General features: G+C 45.1%; 1 protein-coding gene and 1 long non-coding RNA gene across 5 annotated transcripts in view; one reads left to right on the forward strand and one right to left on the reverse strand.

Annotated features, from left to right (window-relative positions):
* Positions 1-19065, reverse strand: part of PRKN (parkin RBR E3 ubiquitin protein ligase) — a 1379176-nt gene that overhangs the window by 82231 nt on the left and 1277880 nt on the right. The gene's annotated exons all lie outside the window — the stretch shown is intronic.
* LOC134758790 (uncharacterized) lies at positions 4808-17986 on the forward strand. The gene is made up of 2 exons (XR_010134412.1): positions 4808-4866; positions 14938-17986. It is a non-coding gene; the product is annotated as an uncharacterized lncRNA (long non-coding RNA).

The raw sequence follows: 19065 nt of genomic DNA on the forward strand, positions 1-19065 counted from the left end.
GGCATTAATCCATCCATGAGGGTAGAGTCCTTAGGACCTAATCACTGCCTAAAGGTCCCACCTCTTAACACTATCAAACTGACAATTGAAGTTCAACATGAGTTTTGGAGAGAACAGTGAAACCACAGCAGAATGATAGCAATTTTCACCAACTTCTGTTTAATTGCTTAACCTGTTCTCTCTTGGGATTGTCAGTAAATGCACTGTTCTTGGGGAAAAATGTGTTGAGAGGAAACACAGAGAGAATGTATAAGAAATACTGAATGGCCCGGGCGTGGTGGCTCACGCCTGTAATCCCAGCACTTTGGGAGGCTGAGGCAGGTGGATCACGAGGTCAGGAGATCTAGACCATCCTGGCAAACACGGTGAAACCCTGTCTCTACTAAAAATACAAAAATTAGCCCGGCGTAGTGGCGGGCGCCTGTAGTCCCAGCTGCTCGGGAGGCTGAGGCAGGAGAATGGCATGAACCCGGGAGGCAGAGCTTGCAGTGAGCCAAGATTGCGCCACTGCACTCCAGCCTGGGCAACACAGCCAGACTCCATCTCAAAAAAAAAGGAAATACTGAACGCTGGCCAGGTGCGGTGGCTCATGCCTGTAATCCCAGCAAGGCAGGCGGATCACCTGAGGTCAGAAGTTCGAGACCAGCCTGGCCAACATGGTGAAACCCTGTCTCTACTAAAACTACAAAAAAAAATTAGCAAGGCATAGTGGTGCGTGCCTGTAAGCCCAGCTACTCAGGAGGTTGAGACAGGAGAATTGCTTGAACCTGGGGGGCGGAGGTTGAAATGAGTCGAGATCACACCACTGCACTTCAGCCTGGGCAACAGAGCGAGACTCTGTCTCAAAAAAAAAAAAAAAAGAAATATTGAATGCTAAAATCTATGTTTTCCCATGTATTTAATGTAAGCAATTATGATTAGCTAATCTCAATGCTTATTTGTAGAGTATATCATTAACTGGAAAGAAATAAACCTTGAGCCACTGAAGAAATGGCTTTTTCTATAAATTAAATAGTCTTTCAAACACAACAAATATTTTTAGGAACTACGAAATTTTTAAATTTAATACTAGATCAAATCAGCAGATAAACATTTTATGTGGTTCCTTTTAGATGTGGTGCACATTATTTAACAAGGTAGTTAAAACCTGTTTTATTAAATCATATCATAAAATTTTTATTCCCAGTGCAATCAATACTCATATTTTATATTATAAAGTGTTTAATATTTTCCACCTCTTATTAACAACAAATTAAAATTGTTTGCTAGCTGCTGAGTCAGAATATTTTCTTTTCTTTCTTTCTTTCTTTCTTTCTTTCTTTTCTTTTCTTTTTGTTTTTTTTTTTGAGATGGAGTCTTGCTCCGTTGCCCAGGCTGGAGAGCAATGGCGCGATCTTGGCTCACTGCAACCTCCGCCTCCCGGGTTCAAGCGATTCTCCCGGCTCAGCCTCCCGAGTAGCTGGGATTACAGGCGCCTGCCACCACAACCCGCTAATTTTTGTATTTTTAGCAGAGACAGGGTTTCACCATATTGGCCAGGCTGGTCTCAAATTCCTGACCTCAGGCGATCCACACCCGCCTTAGCCTCCCAAAGTGATGGGATTACAGGCGAGAGCCACTGCACCTGGCAATAATATTTTCTATCTATAGCTATATCTACGTTTAAGCTTTTCACTTTCTTGACAATGTTTGATCATGAATAAAGTTATTTCTCTTTATTACATGACTCTTACTTAATTATTCACAGATGCCAAACACTGGGGTGCATTTAATGCATGCACACATGTGTACCCACGAAAGGACTCCAGGCTATCCTTGCTTCATAAATAACTGTAATTTCAGCAACACATAATATTCCTTTATTACAAATCAAGTACAAGAACAGATAGATTTATTTTAGTTTGTTAAACTTTGTGAAATGGTTAAATGAATATTCTATGTCATTCTGATCCTGACCGTTTTTCATAACTCATCTTGCAAGATGGATATCTACTTTTTAGTGACCCCCAGCAATATTCCTTGGAACACATGTTAGCATATTTTTACATTAACAATATTCACTTCCTCTGATTTTTCTTTTTTTTTGAGACGAAGTCTCATTCTTGTCATCAAGGCTGGAGTTTAATGGTGCCATCTTGGCTCACTGCAACCTCTGCCTCCTGGGTTCAAGCGATTCTCCTGCCTCAGCCTCCCAAGTAGCTGAGATTACAGGCGCCCGCCATCACCATGCCCAGCTAATTTTTTTTTTTTTTTTTTTTTTTTTTGTATTTTTAGTACAGATGGGGTTTCACCATGTTGGCCAGGCTGGTCTCTAACTCCTGACCTCCAGCGATCTGCCCACCTCGGCCTCCCAAAGTGCTGGGATTACAGGCGTGAGCCACTGCACCTAGCCTCTGATTTTAGCTATTGGTGTGAAGACTGAGTTTGTTAAATATTTTACCTTTTCTATAAATTAAATGACTCAGCGACTTCCATTTGGGTAAGAATATATTTAAAGCACATGACAAAAATATTTTATCAAGAGATGCTTTACTGGCAAAGGCGTATTGAAAATAACAATATTTAATATTTTTTCAACTCTTTCTGAATGTATTAAATGAAGGGTTTCTAAATGCACAAAATAAAAGGTACAATTAATAGTTATTTGTAAGATCCTCATAAAACCTTTATGGCATACTTCTAAAAAACTGAAAAGGTAAATTAGCATGCCAATAATTTCATGGCAAAGGGCAAAACATACTTTTGCTTCTAATTCTTTGTTCCTGAAAATTTTGAAAAATAAAAGTACGTTTTGATGATAAACTATCATGTGATTTTGGCATATAACTGCAAATGACTTTTAAAAAATTGAATGATACTGCTAAAAGACTTCTTCCATTGTAATCTACCTATTTATATGAACAAAGTTATTTAGTGCTTACATTAATTAAAATGAAAAATGGAAGAAATTCATATTGAACCCTGTCTTATTCCAGCTGTAGGTAGTATGCATCCGTGGCATCTCAGTAAGTTGGATATTCCCATTACCATTTCACTTTTTGTTTAGCAAGTAGTCATCAAAACTTATAATGTATTTTTGTTGTTTTGATTAACTGTTTACTACTAATAATTTTAATAACTCAAGTAGAAAAAATGTTAACCTCAGAACCTTGTTTTTAATTCTAGAAATTAAAAATTAAAGGCTTTGTACATATTTTCATTACAGAGATATATACTGGATGACCAATAAAATATTTTCAAATATAAACACATGTTAGAGAATAAGAGAAATGAAATGGACTACTAGGAGTATGAGGCCCGATATAAATCTCCCTTTCATAAGGAAGAGCCCGTTCATGTGTTTACAAAATGAATGATGTGGACCCTCTGGTGTACAGATTCTATTTCTGTCATTTAAAAGATTGCTGTCTCTCTTCTTTTATAAAATATTTGTCAGTATTAGGCCGAGCACTGTGGCTGTCACCTGTAATCCCAGCACTTTGGGAGGCCGAGGCAAGCAGATCACCTGAGGTCAGGAGTTCAAGACCCGCCTGGCCAACATGATGAAACCCCATCTCTGCTAAAAATACAAAAATTAGCCAGGCATGGTGGCACACGTCTGTAATCCCAGCTACTCGGGAGGCTGAGAGAGGAGAATTATCTGAACCCGGGAGGCAGAGGTTGCAGTGAGTTGAGATCACGCCATTGCACTCCAGCCTGGGTGACAAGAGTGAAACTCCATTAAAAAAAAATTGTCAGTTTTTATAACACTCCAGGAGTTTCACTTTTTGCTACTACTTAAGCCTAGGTCAAATTTTATGACGGACTTAAACACTTGTGAGGAGGTACATTGCTTTCAAAATGTTGTACGTGGGGAATATATTATTAGGAAAACAGCTTGAAGACCACCACTCCATACCATTCCGATAGTAAGCATTCTATTCACTTGCTATTTTACTCAAGAGATTTTGCCAGTATGCTCTTCCAGTTCAACATTGCCATAGATCATAGGGAAAACGATTACTTATTTCTGTGTCTGCTTAAAGTTTTCTGTGTGCTTTTTTCCTCTGCCATTATCCCAGGCTAACGTCTACGGTGCAGGGTGAGGGAGGGTGGCATCTGCCTGCCGGGTGTTGGGGAATTTCCCTAAGTTTCTGCTTTGCACCCAGACTCTGTCTTCATGAAGCCAGAGCCGCCCAAGCTTCAGGAACTGGACTCCGATTCCTCAGAACAACATCCTCTCCAAGGCTGGGGTGTGCACTGACTTGTGTAGACACAAGACTATAATGCAGACCGTTCTAGAATCAACACACAATGGGGTCTTTATTTTCCTACTTGTGTAATCGCTGAGCAAGTCATATCATCTCCTGGAGCCTTAATTTTCTCATTTGTAAAATGAGGATTTACAAAGCATCTTTCACCTGTCTCTTCAGGATTATAGCTGAAGCAGGGAAAGAAAGCTCTTTGAAAAGTTTAACACAATTGGAAACATGAAAATCTTCAAGGTCCTCAAATTGGGGGGCATGCTGAAGGAAATTCAGTATCATTTCTTTCTGTAATATATTCATCTTTAAAAATAAAACAAAAAAAGACCACAAGTTTGGCATGGAAAAACACCAAGGGTAACGTAGCATGCCTGTTTCTGGGAGGAAGGAGAGGGGAGGGTTAAAGAGTTCCTGGGAAGAAGCCCAACTTCTTGGCTGAAATTTACTGAAAGCCTTTGCCCGGCAGGATCTTGCACTCTTGTGCTCATGACAAAGAAATGTAACCTTTGGCCAATTGCATTTTTGTTCCACTGGTAACTAGGTTAATGTGAACAGACAGGTCTGGTGAGACAGCACGGGAAGAAATAACACACGGGCTTCTGTGCAGCTGGATATAATGAAGGTAAATTGGGTGGAATTCAAAGATTTGCCAGAAAAAAGAGAGATGATTTCACTCTAAAATCATTTTGCAAGATAATATTTTACAAGGAACCTTTTGGACATGCATTATAAGTGGTTACATTCCCATTGTCCTAAAAAACTCCCTGCATAGTTGTACTCTATTTTTATCAAGCCATGCTCTGACGCCTCCTGCCTGGTTGGCGATAATCCCTAATGCAAAGGGATCGTGTGAAGGTAAGTGAAGTCGTTTTGTTAATGTTGTTTATAAAGAAGCACTGAGCTTCTACTTTGTGCAGAGAGCTTTACAAATATTCATATGAGCTTTACGAATATTTACAAATATTGGCGCATTAAAAAAATAAAATGTGTTCATTTTAAATATAATAATGTAGGTGTCATTGCTATCCCCGTTTTACCATTGCAGAAATGGAATTTCAGAGGTGTCAGGGGCCGGCTCAAGGTCACTGATGAATCAGGACCCGCTTATCCAGCTCTCTGCCTTCAGAGCTCTCTTGACTTTTCTGCATCACTTCCTTTACCAGGAATGATTATTATTCCAAAATGTAAAATATAGTTAGTTTTCCAGGCAGTTGTATTTATTTCTGGATTTTTTTTCCCCTAAATAAAACCTGTATCTACATGAAAACTTCTCCAGGATTTCCTTTCCTCATGAAGTGTGTGGTTTCCTCAAGAACTGCCTGGGAGGCCCTGAGGCCGACCCACTCCTCCCAGCAATGACTTGGGGAGGAGGGAGTGGGGGAAGACAGAGAGCAGGGGGGTGGGATGGGAGGGCAGAGAGGAGGGGGAGGGATGGGAGGGCAGAGAGGAGGGGGAGGGATGGGAGGGCAGAGAGGAGGGGGAGGGATGGGAGGGCAGAGAGCAGGGGGCGGGATGAGAGGGACAGAGAGGAGGGGGCAAGATGGGAGGGATAGAGGGCAGGGGCCAGGATGGCATGGCAGAGGGGAGGGGGCGGGGTAGGAGGGCAGAGAGGAGGAGGCCGGATGGGAAGTACAGAGAGGAAGGGGCGGGATGGGAGGACAGAGAGGAGGGGGAGGGATGGGAGGACAGAGAGGAGGGGGAGGGATGGGAGGACAGAGAGGAGGGGGTGGGACGGGAGGGCAGAGATGAAGAGGCAGAATGGGAGAGCAGAGAGCAGGGGAGCAGGATGGGAGAGACAGAGAGCAGAGGCTGGGATGGGAGGGCAGAGAGGAGGGGGCGAGATGGGAGGGCGGAGAGCAGGGGGCAGGATGGGAGGGCAGAGAGCAGAGGGTGGGATGGGAGGGCAGAGAAGAGGGGGCAAGATGTGAGGGCAGAGAGCAGGGGAGTGGAATGGGAGGGACAGAGAGCAGGGGCCGGGATGGGAGGGCAGAGAGGAGGAGGCGGGATGGGAGAGCAGGGGGCGGGATGGGAGGACCTGCTGTGTGCCCTCATCAGGTGGATTTCATTCTCTGAGATGGAAGAGGAGGCATGGCATAGAGACATGAAGTTCTAGAATGTTTTTGGCCACTCTCTGCAAACTCAAGACTTTTTTTGGGGGGGTGGGCGGAGAGTGCAAATAATGCCTTTTTGGAGTTGTAATTACTCCCTGGGAGGGTTAAATTTTTGGTGATTTGTAATGTCCTGGTAGGTTCCTGCATTCATGAACTGCTTGGGTGAATGGCTGTGATTTGGAAGTGAGGATGGCAGAGAAAGAGAGAAAGGCATGATGGGAACGTGGGTCAAATTGAAACTCCTGCTCTGACCTCATCTCTTCTGGGGGCTGACTCTTATTATTCTGGTTGGCTACTTGCAGGCATGTCTGTACACAGGCCACCTGGATTAAGAGCCATTCCTCAGGGTCTCCTGGCTATTGAAATGTCTGTATCTGTAAGAGTAGCTTTCATTGTCTGAAATTGGCCTTTCCTCTCTCTCTATGTGTTAGGTTCCACCTGGTATTCACTTAGGGAGACCAGTCACCCTCTGCAACTCTGTCTCACTACTGGGTACAGTGAAGAGGTTTACAAGCTTGGTAGCAGTGCCTATGAAAATAACAACTAGGATGCTTCTCTTACTATCACAGTCACCCCCATTATCCAAGGGGGATACGTTCCCAGACCCTCAGTGTATGCTGAAATCACGGGTAGTACCGACCCTATATATGCTGTTTTTTCCTATACATACATGCCTATTACGAAGCTTAACTTATAAATTAAGCAAAGTAAGACATTCACAACAGTGCTACAGCAGAGCAGGTATAATGGTGCAAGGACCACGACACAAGCTACGTGAATGTGGACTCCCTCTCTCTCTAAATACCTCATTGTCCTGCGCTCATCCTTCTTCTTGTGATCTATAGCTCTGCTATCCCAGATGGCTACTAAGTGACTTCTGGGCGCGTGGTGTCTACAGCGTGGAGATGCCAGACAAAGGGAGGATCCACATCCAGGTGGGAGGGTGTGAGATTTCATCGCACAACTCAGAACAGTGAGCAATTTAAAACTTACGAAGTGTTGAGCTGGTATTTTCCATTTAATATCTTCGGGCCTCGGTTGACTGTGAGTACCAGAGACTGCAGGAATCGAAACCATGGATAAGCGGGGACTCCTGTATGCACTTTGGTAGTGACTGGTGGCATGGATGCCACAAGGCAGGGGAGCCTGGGCTGGGCTGGTTGCTGTCTGGAAAAGGGGCCCCCTTTGGCTTTTTACACAGGTATGGCCAAGGGATGTGACCTCACCTGAGCTGGGACAGGCTGTGTATAAAAACCAAGCATCATAATTCTGACATCGTATATTAATGTGTTCCTGAAAGGAATATTAAATAATGCCTTTCTCAAAGTAGTAACATTAGTGTATCTACTAAGCTCACCTAAGCAGGGCTAGTCTGTGACATGCAGAAAATAAGCATAACGTAGTCAAAGGCATATTTTGAAAGTGACCATTATGCAACTATTAAAATAAATAATACCTTTCCCCAAATAGGAACACTAGTATATCTACCAAAGGCAGGTTGCTGGTGACTACTTGATTGGTAAACATTTGTTTATTCTTCACTTGTAATTGACACAGTTAATATATGAGCCCACATCTATCCTCATCCGTTTAAATACAGAGCTGGCGTGAGTCGTACTAGGTCAGGATGATGGTATGTGGGTCCGTGATGCTATATTCCACGGGTTAATATAATCTGCACATCATTTAACTAATCCACTGAGGGAGCTGGTCTGTCCCAGAAGTTTTGTTATTAAATGGAATGAATAGTCAATGTTCTTGTTTTCTTACAAATTCACTTACAGGGAGAAATCTGTTAATTTTTTTTTCTTTTTTTTTTTTTTTTGAGACAGAGTCTTGCTCTGTCTCCAGGCTGGATTGCAATGGCGTGATCTCGACTCACTGCAACCTCCGCCTCCTGGGTTCAAGCGATTCTCCTGCCTCAGCCTCCTGAGGAGCTAGAACTACAGGCACACACCACCACGCCCAGCTATTTTTTGTGTTTTTAGTAGAGACGGGGTTTCACCATGTTGGCCAAGATGGTCTCTATCTCTTGACCTCGTAATCCGCCCACCTCAGCCTCCCAAAGTGCTGGGATTACAGGCATCAGCCACTGCGCCCGGCTGAATTCTGTTAAATTTTACATACAGCATGCAGGGCAGAAGACATACTTTAAACTCATAGGTTTTCTTACTTTCACTCAGAAGGGAAGGGAAAACAGTACAATTCGGCGAAATAGGAAATCTAAATCTTTCAATGCATGGGTCATGTGGAAACCGAGAGAGAGAAGAAAATCGAAAAATAGATGACGGATGTTGTTAAGGAATTAGTAAACCGTTAAGTGCTCTATCATTATTAGATATTCGGGTGATCATCCCGCATGTAGCTATTTGACCAATGCTGCTTGTAAATTGGCTTAGGAAAATTAACATACATTTTATTAAACTGACGAGTATGCCTTTTACAGAAAGCAAGGAATAGACATAGCCATTTTGTTTGAGAAATATAAGCACATGAGAGGCTTAAAAAGGTAGGGGTTGTATGTTCTCAGCACTGCAGCTAAATTCTTAAATGGAAACTGTTCTTTTAGCAATTTCAGAGTAGGCTATCTCAAGCTGATTGCTACAGACTCAAATTTTAAGTCGCATTTCTTTCAGAAACAGAAGGAAAGTCAATCTCACTTTCGAAAAGACAAAGTAAGGTGACCCTTGTCACAGTAACATAATGCAGCAGGTCCCAGGTGTAATCCGGAGGAAAAGGCAGACAAGGTCCTGCGATGCCGCAGCTGAAAGGAAGCTGACGCCAACGGGCTTCTCAGAAGAACAATGACTCATTAGTCCCGGGCTCACGGCAGATGCGGTCTCCCAACAACTGGCCTCCCTCCAAAAACATGGAGGAAATCAAGAGGGCAGAGCCGGGAAGGAGGCTGCATCCCTCGCCTGATGGGGAGCACTCCTAGCAGGCACAGGGTAATCAGAAAAGTGCTTTGGAATCACAAAATTAAAAAACAAGTGTCAGCTGTGGGAGATGTAGAAATGCAAATAAGTACGAATGCAAATAGGCCGGATAAATGACAGTGTGCAATCACCCACAGCTCTGTTTACAACCCGAAGGCAGCTCCGTCTGTAATTATCTGGGCGCCATTAACTGCGTGGGAGCAGCTCTCAAGGGGTACAAGAGAGATACCACCAGAAGTGTAATGTCCTCTCTCCCATGATGAAGCCAGATCTCCGAGCGATTCCATCTACACTGAATTAAACCGGTTTGTGCTAAAGGACTAGAAGTGTACCTTTGGTGAAATAAGGAAGCTGGATTTTTTTATTGCTTACTGCGCATCTTAACGTAATTCTTTGCCATTAATTAAGAAAACAGATGATAAGAGATTTGGCTTCAATAAACATGTACTGAAAGCTACCACATCATTGAGTTTAATTATGCAAGCAATCTCGTGGGGCAGGTACTATGAGCTCAGATAGACTTGGTCAAGGTCGTCCCAGTAGAGCTGAGATTCGAGCATCAGTATTTTGGGCCTAGGTTTGGTTTTGTTTTGTTTTGGTTTGGTTTGTTTTTTTGACGGAGTCTCACTCTGTCGCCCAGGCTGGAGTGCAGTGGCGCGATCTCGGCTCACTGCAAGCTCCACCTCCCGGGTTCACACTATTCTCCTGCCTCAGCCTCCTGAGTAGCTGGGACTACAGGCGCCCACCACCACGCCCGGCTAATTTTTTTTTGGTATTTTCAGTAGAGACGGGGTTTCACCGTGTTAGCCAGGATGGTCTCCATCTCCTGACCTCGTGATCCGCCCGTCTCGGCCTCCCAAAGTGCTGGGATTACAGGTGTGAGACACTGCGCCTGGCCTGGCCCTAAGTTTTAACCCTTCCCATTATGTCAGAAGTTCTCAGTTGACAATGTCTGGAGACATTTTTCACTGTCACACTACAGAGTGCCACTGGTGTCCAGCAGACAGAGGCCAGAGACTCTGCTAAACATCCTACAATGCAAAGAACAGTCCCTCTGACAAAGGATTATCCCACCCCAAATATCAAGAATGCTGACACGGAGGTTGAGAAGCCTGGCATTTCCCCATTGCTGCCGCTGGGAGGCTGCCTCTCGGGATAGATTGAATTGTTCTGCGAAGACATGGTCGGCAGACACAGAGGGTCCACTCACCAGGGGTCTGGGAGTTGCTGGAAATGGATAAGAAAATCCTAGTTCTACCTCGCAGACAGGGAGGAAGTGAAGAGGTGAGGCAGTAAAAATTCATAACATATCTATCACAAATGCATTCTGAGATTGCTTGGATCTAAATTGCCCTTTCCAAACCCAAGAGATATTTCCAATGCCACCTGAAGGTCCTGAGAGCTCCCTGACATCATTCAGGACTGAAGGTAGAAAGTAGAATGGCCCTGGGTTTTCTGAGGGTTCTTTATTTGTCTTCCGGAATATTAAAGACCAGCATCTCTCCAGAATACAAATAAGAGTCTAATGTGATAAGAGGCTGAACTGAAGCTGTCCCTAGAAAATTTAAGACTAAAATGTCAGCTGAAAGACAAAGATGGGATTGTTCTTGCAAAATCTCATTGGTAAAGAGAGAGAGGATTTTCCTAACAAAAATGTTCTGAACTAAAAGCATCTCAGAGGGATTTTTGAATTTTGGCCAGCTAAACACCATCAGGGGTTCTGGGGGGTTAGTCAAATAAAGTCAGAAAGGGCCTATCCACAGCACAAAACACAGCACAGCCAAAGCTGTGGCCACCGCAGGAGGAGCAGGAGAGAACCTGGTGAAGAGCAAGAAAGAGCAGCTCAGCTCTGCGGAGAAGCGTGGTGCTCACCCTTCACTGCTCCAGCGTGAAGAGAAGCGCAGTCCATGGCAGTTTGGGATGTGTTTGGAAGCTCTGCATCACAGTTCACATATTTACTAATTTTGTTGATTTGTGAGCTACAGAAAGAGTTTGGGGTCCTGTCCAGGCGCGGTGGTTCATGCCTACAATCCCAGCACTTTGGGAGGCTGAGGCGGGCGGATCACTTGAGGTCAGGAGTTTGAAACCAGCCTGGCCAACATGGTGAAACCCCGTATCTACTAAAAATACAAAAATTTGCTGGGCGTGGTGGCACGTGCCTGTGATCCCAGCTACTCGGGAGGCCAAGGCAGGAGAATCACTTGAACCTGGGAGATGGGGGTTGCAGTGAGCTGAGATCATGCCACTGCACTCCAGCCTGGGCGACAGAGCAAGACTCTGTCTCTAAAAAAAAAAAAAAAAAAAAAAAAAATCTGAGGATCTGGGGTCCTGAGAGCTCCAGTTCTTCCCCGCAGTTCCCGGAGCTGCTCCTGCTGATACAGGTTCTGCTGCCAAGGAATCCCAGGGGCCTCAGGGTCCCAAGAAGGGCCAAGACTGCAGCTGCCGCCTGCCTGGGGGCTCCTCGGCCATCCGGCATCTTCCCTCCCTCCATCCCTGGCCTGCTGTTCTGAGTCTCTGAGAAGAGGGTCTGGCGGCTGGGAAAGGGGCTACCATGGAGGAATGGTCTTCAGGAAGTGGATAAAGCTGACCCTGCCTCATGCCAATCAGCCCAGCAAGCAGGGAGGACATCGCCAATGAGTTTCTGGTTTTCACTTCAGAAGTTATGGAGACGATATAAGACGAAATACTGTTCAGTGGGCTAATGCAGCCACACGAGTGAGTTTTATTTTCATCCCTGCTTTAATAAACATACATGTGCCAAGCTGGCTCTGAATTATTTAAAATTACAGCAGTCAGAAGAGAGACCTTCTCAAAGTCTGTCAGAAAGATTTTTAATCATCTTTAAGTAAACTTCAATTTCTCTGAAATTGAAGGAGAATTATTTCTCCACTTCAAAAGTCAGTACAGAGCCATTGAAGGGGCTTTCCATCTCCTACGATAAGTAAAAACATAAAATGATTAGCACAAAAAATACACCATGAAATGAGTTTAAAGTCCTTAATCTTGAAGGCTAGATTTAAGACACTATTCTTACTGTCCACAAACAGGTTTACTTTAGTGATCATAACAAATGGCTTTTATTCAGAACCATTACTCAGTATGATTCTAAAATCTTGGGCTTCATCTTTAGGATAATTCACATGACCTTCTCCTTAGTGGGTGAGTACAAGAAGGCACTGAATAGCGTGCCGTTCCCCACCACCAAGCGGAAGGGCAGCACTGCTTGTATCTAAGGTGGCCACCTGGACCAAGGGTGGCCTTCGCTGTCTTGGACTGGACGGGCTGGACTCCCAGCTGAAGGTGGCTTGGAATTTAGCTGTTCCTTCGGGGCCCCGCTTACACACCAACACCCATGAATGCTTTTCAACGAAGTTGCTAGAATGCAGCCGTGGAGACGAACAGCTTACCGAGAGCCTCTGCCAGGAAGCAAAAGAGAGGTTCTCTTCCCTTTCATTTTGGACATCGTAACAACTAAACATAACATTTATATCATTATCTGTCAGCAGTTTAACATAAACCCTCTCATTTACTGCCAATGTGTCCACCCTGCTCCTTAGGCAAGCCATTCTCCCCAGTGCACAGATGAGGAAATCGGGGCTCTGAGAGGTTAACTGACCTGCTCGAGGTGAAGAAAATGAGTAGGGATTAGAATCAGGGAGCGAGGCCGGGCGTGGTGGCTCATGCTTGTAATCCCAGCACTTTGGGAGGCCAAGGCGGGTGGATCACCTGAGTTCGGGAGTTCGAGGCCAGCCTGACCAACATGGAAAAACCCCATCTCTACTAAAAATACAAAATTAGCTGGGCATGGTGGTGCATGCCTGTAATCCCAGCTACTTGGGAGGCTGAGGCAGGAGAATTGCTTGAACCTGGGAGGCAGAGGTTGCAGTGAGCCAAGATTACACCACTGCACTCCAGCCTGGGTGACAGAGCAAGACTCCGTCTCAAAAAAAAAAAAGAATCAGGGAGTGAAGTTCCTCCAACACGCGTGGTCTTATACTATGTCACTGTGCCTTACCACATGCCCTGCATGGGGCGGGGGAACTGGCGTGCATTGCCTAAATCAAGCGCAGGAGTTTGATGGTACCACGAAGCGCCGCAGGGTGTGGGAGCCTGAGAGGTACTCACGCAATGCCCGCTGGAAGATAAGTTCATTGTCGCACAGACTTTGTAACATTGTAAGGAAAGAAGCCTGACAGTAGTTTTACAAATCACACCATATAAATTATTAATGGTAAATAGATAACCCAGAGTGGACAGTACATACTGCAATTTATAAGAACAACCAGTTTTTTAAAATGGTCATAACCATTTAAAAAAAAGAAAAAAAGAGAAAGAAATCCTCCGCAGTCATTAGTTCAGTCAGTTTTACCTTTGGTAGAAATAAATGTGCTTCAGCTGCTAATATTACTCCTGCCTAAACTGATGCCCGGGTAGGCAGAGCCAAGGGGTTAATGGAAAGAGTGGAGCACGCTGAGCATTTTGCCATCACAGATGCCTCTCTAAACGTCTCTAGCTCAAGTAATAACGGAGCTGCCTAATTGCAGTCATTAAGGAGCCTGTGACTTTAAATGACAAAGGTAGAGATGCTGGCATCAGCAGCCTGTTAGCATTTAATTTACATGAAATTCGATTCAGTGTGCACGAACTAACTAGGAGGCGCCAGGCTTAGGCCTTAGGCAGACAAAGAGCAAAAGTGTGGGAGGCTGGGTGGGGCCGGTGAGCTCCGGAGCTTCTGGCTCCTGGACTGGGGGACTGGGAATCGGCCAGGCCAGGCCCAGCGGGTGGGAGCTGCAGATACCACTTCTCCAGGATCCATCCCAGGGCAGCTTCATGGGATGGGCCTGGCTGAGTGAGCTTCCTAAGGAAACCCTCTTGCCTGGAAGAGGCTCCCAATCATCTGTCAACTTGTCTTTCCTATTTAGCAAACGATTGAGATTCTCTTCCTTAAAGACACATTCTCTGATGAACAGAATGTGCTCTGTAATGGGTTTAGCCAAAGCATCCCCACCACCTTCCTCCAGGAATGTGGATGTCTGTGTGAAGTCCTCAAGCTCATTAGATCTCATGAATTTACTCCGGCATTTCCATTTCCATGCATGCTTTTTCCATTTAGACTAAGCTAGCGCTTGGGGTGCTTGCCATGCTCCAAGAAGTCCCTGCAGCCCCTGGTTAGTGGGAGACGCAGAGTAGGCATTCAGTCAGCAAATATTAATTGACGTGGTGAGGTTGTGCTCTGAAAAGCTGAGTTCCTCCTGAGAGGCTAATTCACTGTGCTCAGCCTGTCTGTGGGTAGCGAGGGCTCCTGAGTAACAGCGAGTTTTGCACGAGCGCTACCGCGTGGCGGTGGAAACATTTGTTCCCCTTGATGAATGAAACGGCACTCTTGACATGCTGTATGGACAGAATCTTTACATGTCATTTATTTTGCATTTCAAATGCTTTGAAAAAAGCCTTCCTGTGGTTTTGGCCAGAGGTATTTGTTATCAGTTTAATGGATTGATTCCTGTTTTGCTAAGGTAAGTAATAGTTATTTATTTTTTAAAAAAGCCAGTACCTCTCCAGTCTTCATTTTCATTTATCCTTAGCATGGTCTTTTCTAAAAAGGGCGTTTGGCACAATATCTTTTTTTGTTTTTATAATTTCTAGGTAACCCCTGCCTACATTTTACTGTGGATTCCAAGAGTAGACTGGGCTTCAGGGACCAGATGCCAGGGCTGGCACATCTGCCTAAAACCCATAATTCTTGAACTCGACGTGCTCAGCCTCTCCAAAGCCGTGGCGCTGACACAGCTCCCCCTGCACGAGTGTACAGCAGTCAGACAGGAACGGGGAGAGGGGGCTCAACTTTCTGACGGCCACTTAGAGGCTGCCTGACCACGAAGACAGGACCGTAAAACATATACCGCATGCGACCTGCTGGTGCTTGGCACTGACCCAGGGGAGGAGGGCCACTTGGGCTGGAATGCAGTTGCTGGGGGCTCATGAGGGGCTCAGTGGTGCCCCTGGCCACCGAGTCAAGCAGCGTAGATTGATCAGAGGAGCTGAGGCCCACCCTCCCCTTTCTCCTACACGTGGACACCTCTGAGTGGAATAAGGGAAGACTGTCCTTTCTCCAAGCTTGAAGGAAGATGTCTGTGACCCTTTTCCTGGACTTCAAGGCATCGAAGTGTCAGCTGCCTGCCATCCCAGCGGCTGACAGGGCAGCAGGAGAAAGAGGCCACCTGTATCATCCACCAACGCTGCAGCTGAATGGGATCGGTGCAGCATGATAGAGGCCAGCTGCCCCGCACCAGGTCTGCGTGTCACAGGGCAGAGTGCATGGTCTCCATTCACGTGCGGGGCCAGGTGACTGCACGGAGTGATGAGCTGGGCCCACTTTCCTGCTACTGGCCGCCAGCAAAGAATACAAGGGGTTTCCCTTCCCTTCCCTTCCCTATCGACAGCCTTGCAGGGTGGTGGTTTCCTTTGCCTGGAGAGTTCAGAGGCCTTAGTTCTGGAAAGCCTCCTGTGGGGAGATGGAGTGGCGGGGATAGGGACCAGAGCAGAGAGGGCAGCAGCATAAACAAAGAGGACAGGCAAACTGTTTGAGCCCAGGAGTTTGAGACCAGCCTGGGCAACATGGTGAAACCCTGTCTCTATAAAAAATATAAAACTTAGCTGGGTGTGGTGGCACATGCCTATGGTCCCGGGTATCTGGAGCATGGGGTAGTGGTGGGGTGGTGGGAGGATCATCTGAGCCTGGGGAGGTCGAGGCCGCAGTAAGCTAGGATTGTATCACTGCACTCCAGCCTTGGCAACAGAGAGAGATCTTATCTCAGAACAAAACAAAAAAATCGGAGAAGGGATTTCTCTGATTTCTCTGATTTCTCCCTTTGGGAAGGGAGGCTTGGAGGCTGCCTGGGGCTGAGCAGGGAGCACCATGCTTCTAGGCCTTTGGGGAGGTTTCGAGGTCCAAGTGTGACTTAGAGGAACTGGGAGATGCCAGCAGACACTGCGACCCAAAGGGGCCTGGCTTGGGATCTATGCAGCTGTGGGAGGGGAGAGGCCCTCCCCGCTACCAGATGCAGACTGTGGTGCCCTGAAGCCTGGCGTCTGAGCCAGATCTGACTTTGTGTAGAAGCATAAAAGGAATAGGATGTTTGTGATGGCTGAGCGTCATGGAGCAATTCATACCTGTTCCTGGAGCAATCTATTTTTAGCCTTGTTAACCTGAACTGTACTTTAAAATTTAAACTAAATGCAGGCTCTTTTCTACCCATGATTTATTAGACCTCCCCTTTCTATCAAATTAAAGCTCTGCACAAATGAAACAATTTATCCTCATCTAATTTATAACCACCCTCCCACACTAGGAATATGGAGCCAGGAATGAGGGAGGTTCACGTGGGAGGCGGCAACTGCAGAACAGACAGCTCTTTGGATTTCTTTAAATTGCTATTTAATTCCATCCATCAACCCATTTTTCTGCTGTATACATAGAAAAGGACAATAACCACTCCCTCAACCAAATATCCCTACATTCAGTTAAAAGCTACTCTGTACCCCAGGACATGGGAGCAGCTCCTATCCTTCCCAGGTGAAAAAGTAGGCTTTTTTTCCCCCTTAAGGCTAAATAGGATTTCTTTTCTGTTAGCTATGGGTAGGTGACTTCTTAATGATCTTTAAGGAAAGAAGTCAATGCAAGGAAAATATCCTTTTTTAATCCCATTTTCCTTCTCACCCCACACTGAGCGTTACTATAGCAACATCTTCCCTGCTACTAGGACAGTTAAGTCCCCCTGTGAAGTTAACCGAAAGCTGCTTTTTCACTCAAGAGAAGGGGCTGCTGTTCATTGACCAGCTTTTCCCTGCGTGTCTAAATTCTTCGGTTCTCTCTGACATGCTCAAACTAGGGTTTCCCATTGCTAAACCCTAAAAGTCACTTCGAAACTCCTAACAGCAGAATTCCCCAAACCTTTTCAGAACTGAACTCATTAGAAATGAATTTACATTTTGATTTAGTTATAAATAACTTTTCTTCTGTGTATTGGTTTAAGTTTAGAAAAGGCCCCCTGTAAAGAAGACAAGTTGGAGAATAATCTCCCATATTCCTCTGCCATCCTTTCTTTCCTTCCTTTCCTTGAGATGGAGTCTCTCTCTGTCGCCCAGGCTGGAGTGCAGTGGAGTGATCTCAGCTCACTGCAACCTCTGCCTCCCGGGTTCAAGCGATGCTCCTGCCTCAGCCTCTCGAGTAGCTGGGACTACAGGCATGCACCACCACGCCTGGCTAATTTTTTGTATTTTTAGTAGAGACAGCGTTTCACCGTGTAAGCTAGGATGGTCTCGATCTCCTGACCTCATGATCGGCCCGCCTCGGCCTCCCAATGTGCTGGGATTACAGGTATGAGCCACCGTGGCTGGCCTCCTTTTTCTTTAAAAACATACATACATATATGTAAAAACAAAAGAAAATTTCAGGACCTTCCAAATTTCATAGGCCTAGAGGAAAGTTAAGCCCTGGAAATGGAGTTGTGAGAGCAGGCTGTTTTTCCTTTCTGGTGCGTGACCACTGCTTCCTGATTTTTGTGTTGAGATCTTAGACATTAACCAGACTTATAGCCTTCATTCAAACCAGACTGAATGATGTGGGAGGTAGGGACCTTGGTCATTGTTATCTCTTTATAATAAAATGCTAAGCAACCCCCTTAGAGTGAAATCAACAGTAGCCAATCAAATCTTACATCTGTGTGTTAGCCGTTGTATGGAAAACGCTGTGATTCTGTTCAGCGCCTCCCTTTTGCCTCCATAAAAGATCTTCACTTTTCCCCACACCAGTAATATTTCACTGGATTCTTGGAATATCAGAAATTCATCATTCTTTGGTGTCTGCGTATCTCTGAATGGCCACTCTCACACAGCCCTTGAATGAATTATTTAACTGGATCCTAAGCATTTTGATTATTTTAGATGGACATATACACATACATATACATGTATGTGTATATACACATATGTAATGAAATTGTTCCAAAACACAGAAAATACAAAGACTAATGTAATCAGGACTCACATATCCACATCTTAGATTTAATGCTGATTTCGGGGGGTATTTTTGCTTCAAATTTGTAAAAAGCAAAGGTTACAGACATAAAGATCTTGTGATTCTCTTATCCCAGTTTCTTCCCTCTTTCTTCTCTTCCTTCTCTTTCTCTGTCCCCCGAGGTAGCATCTATGCTGACGTTCCCGTATATCTTTTCCATCCAAATATTTGCATTTTTGCTACACATTATGTGCAAGGCTTTTATCTGCTTCCTCCTAATTTGTGGGGGCAAGAGGCTAGACATCTCTGGCTGGAAAGGCACTCCCTGCAGATCTGGGAAGCCATGAGCCACAGGAGCATTAGCTGTTCCTCTACCCTTTCGTTTCTTTGCTGGACAATCCTTATAAGCTGGAGTCCAAGTTAACCTTCCCAGATGAGTGGCACTATTATTTTAAAATAAAAGCGTTCAAGGTAGAGGATGACTTTGGGACTCTGGCAACACAGGAAGCCCAGTGTTTTCTCCCCAAGGTCACATTAAAAAGGTGGTGAATCTGAGATGGTGACTGCTCAGAATAAAGTGATAAAGGGTCAAAAGGTGGATGGCTTACTTACAGGTGTTATGAATGAGACCATCAGGGCTCAGGTAAGAACATTGTCTGGGATAAATGGTTTGTGGTTATTGATCTGGACCAACCTGACAGAAAAGAAGCTGTGTGTATTATTATTACAATTACTTGGTTTATGCTTGCAATTTA

This window comes from Gorilla gorilla, chromosome 5, assembly GCF_029281585.2.
Source record: "Gorilla gorilla gorilla isolate KB3781 chromosome 5, NHGRI_mGorGor1-v2.1_pri, whole genome shotgun sequence".
NCBI lineage: Eukaryota > Metazoa > Chordata > Mammalia > Primates > Hominidae > Gorilla > Gorilla gorilla.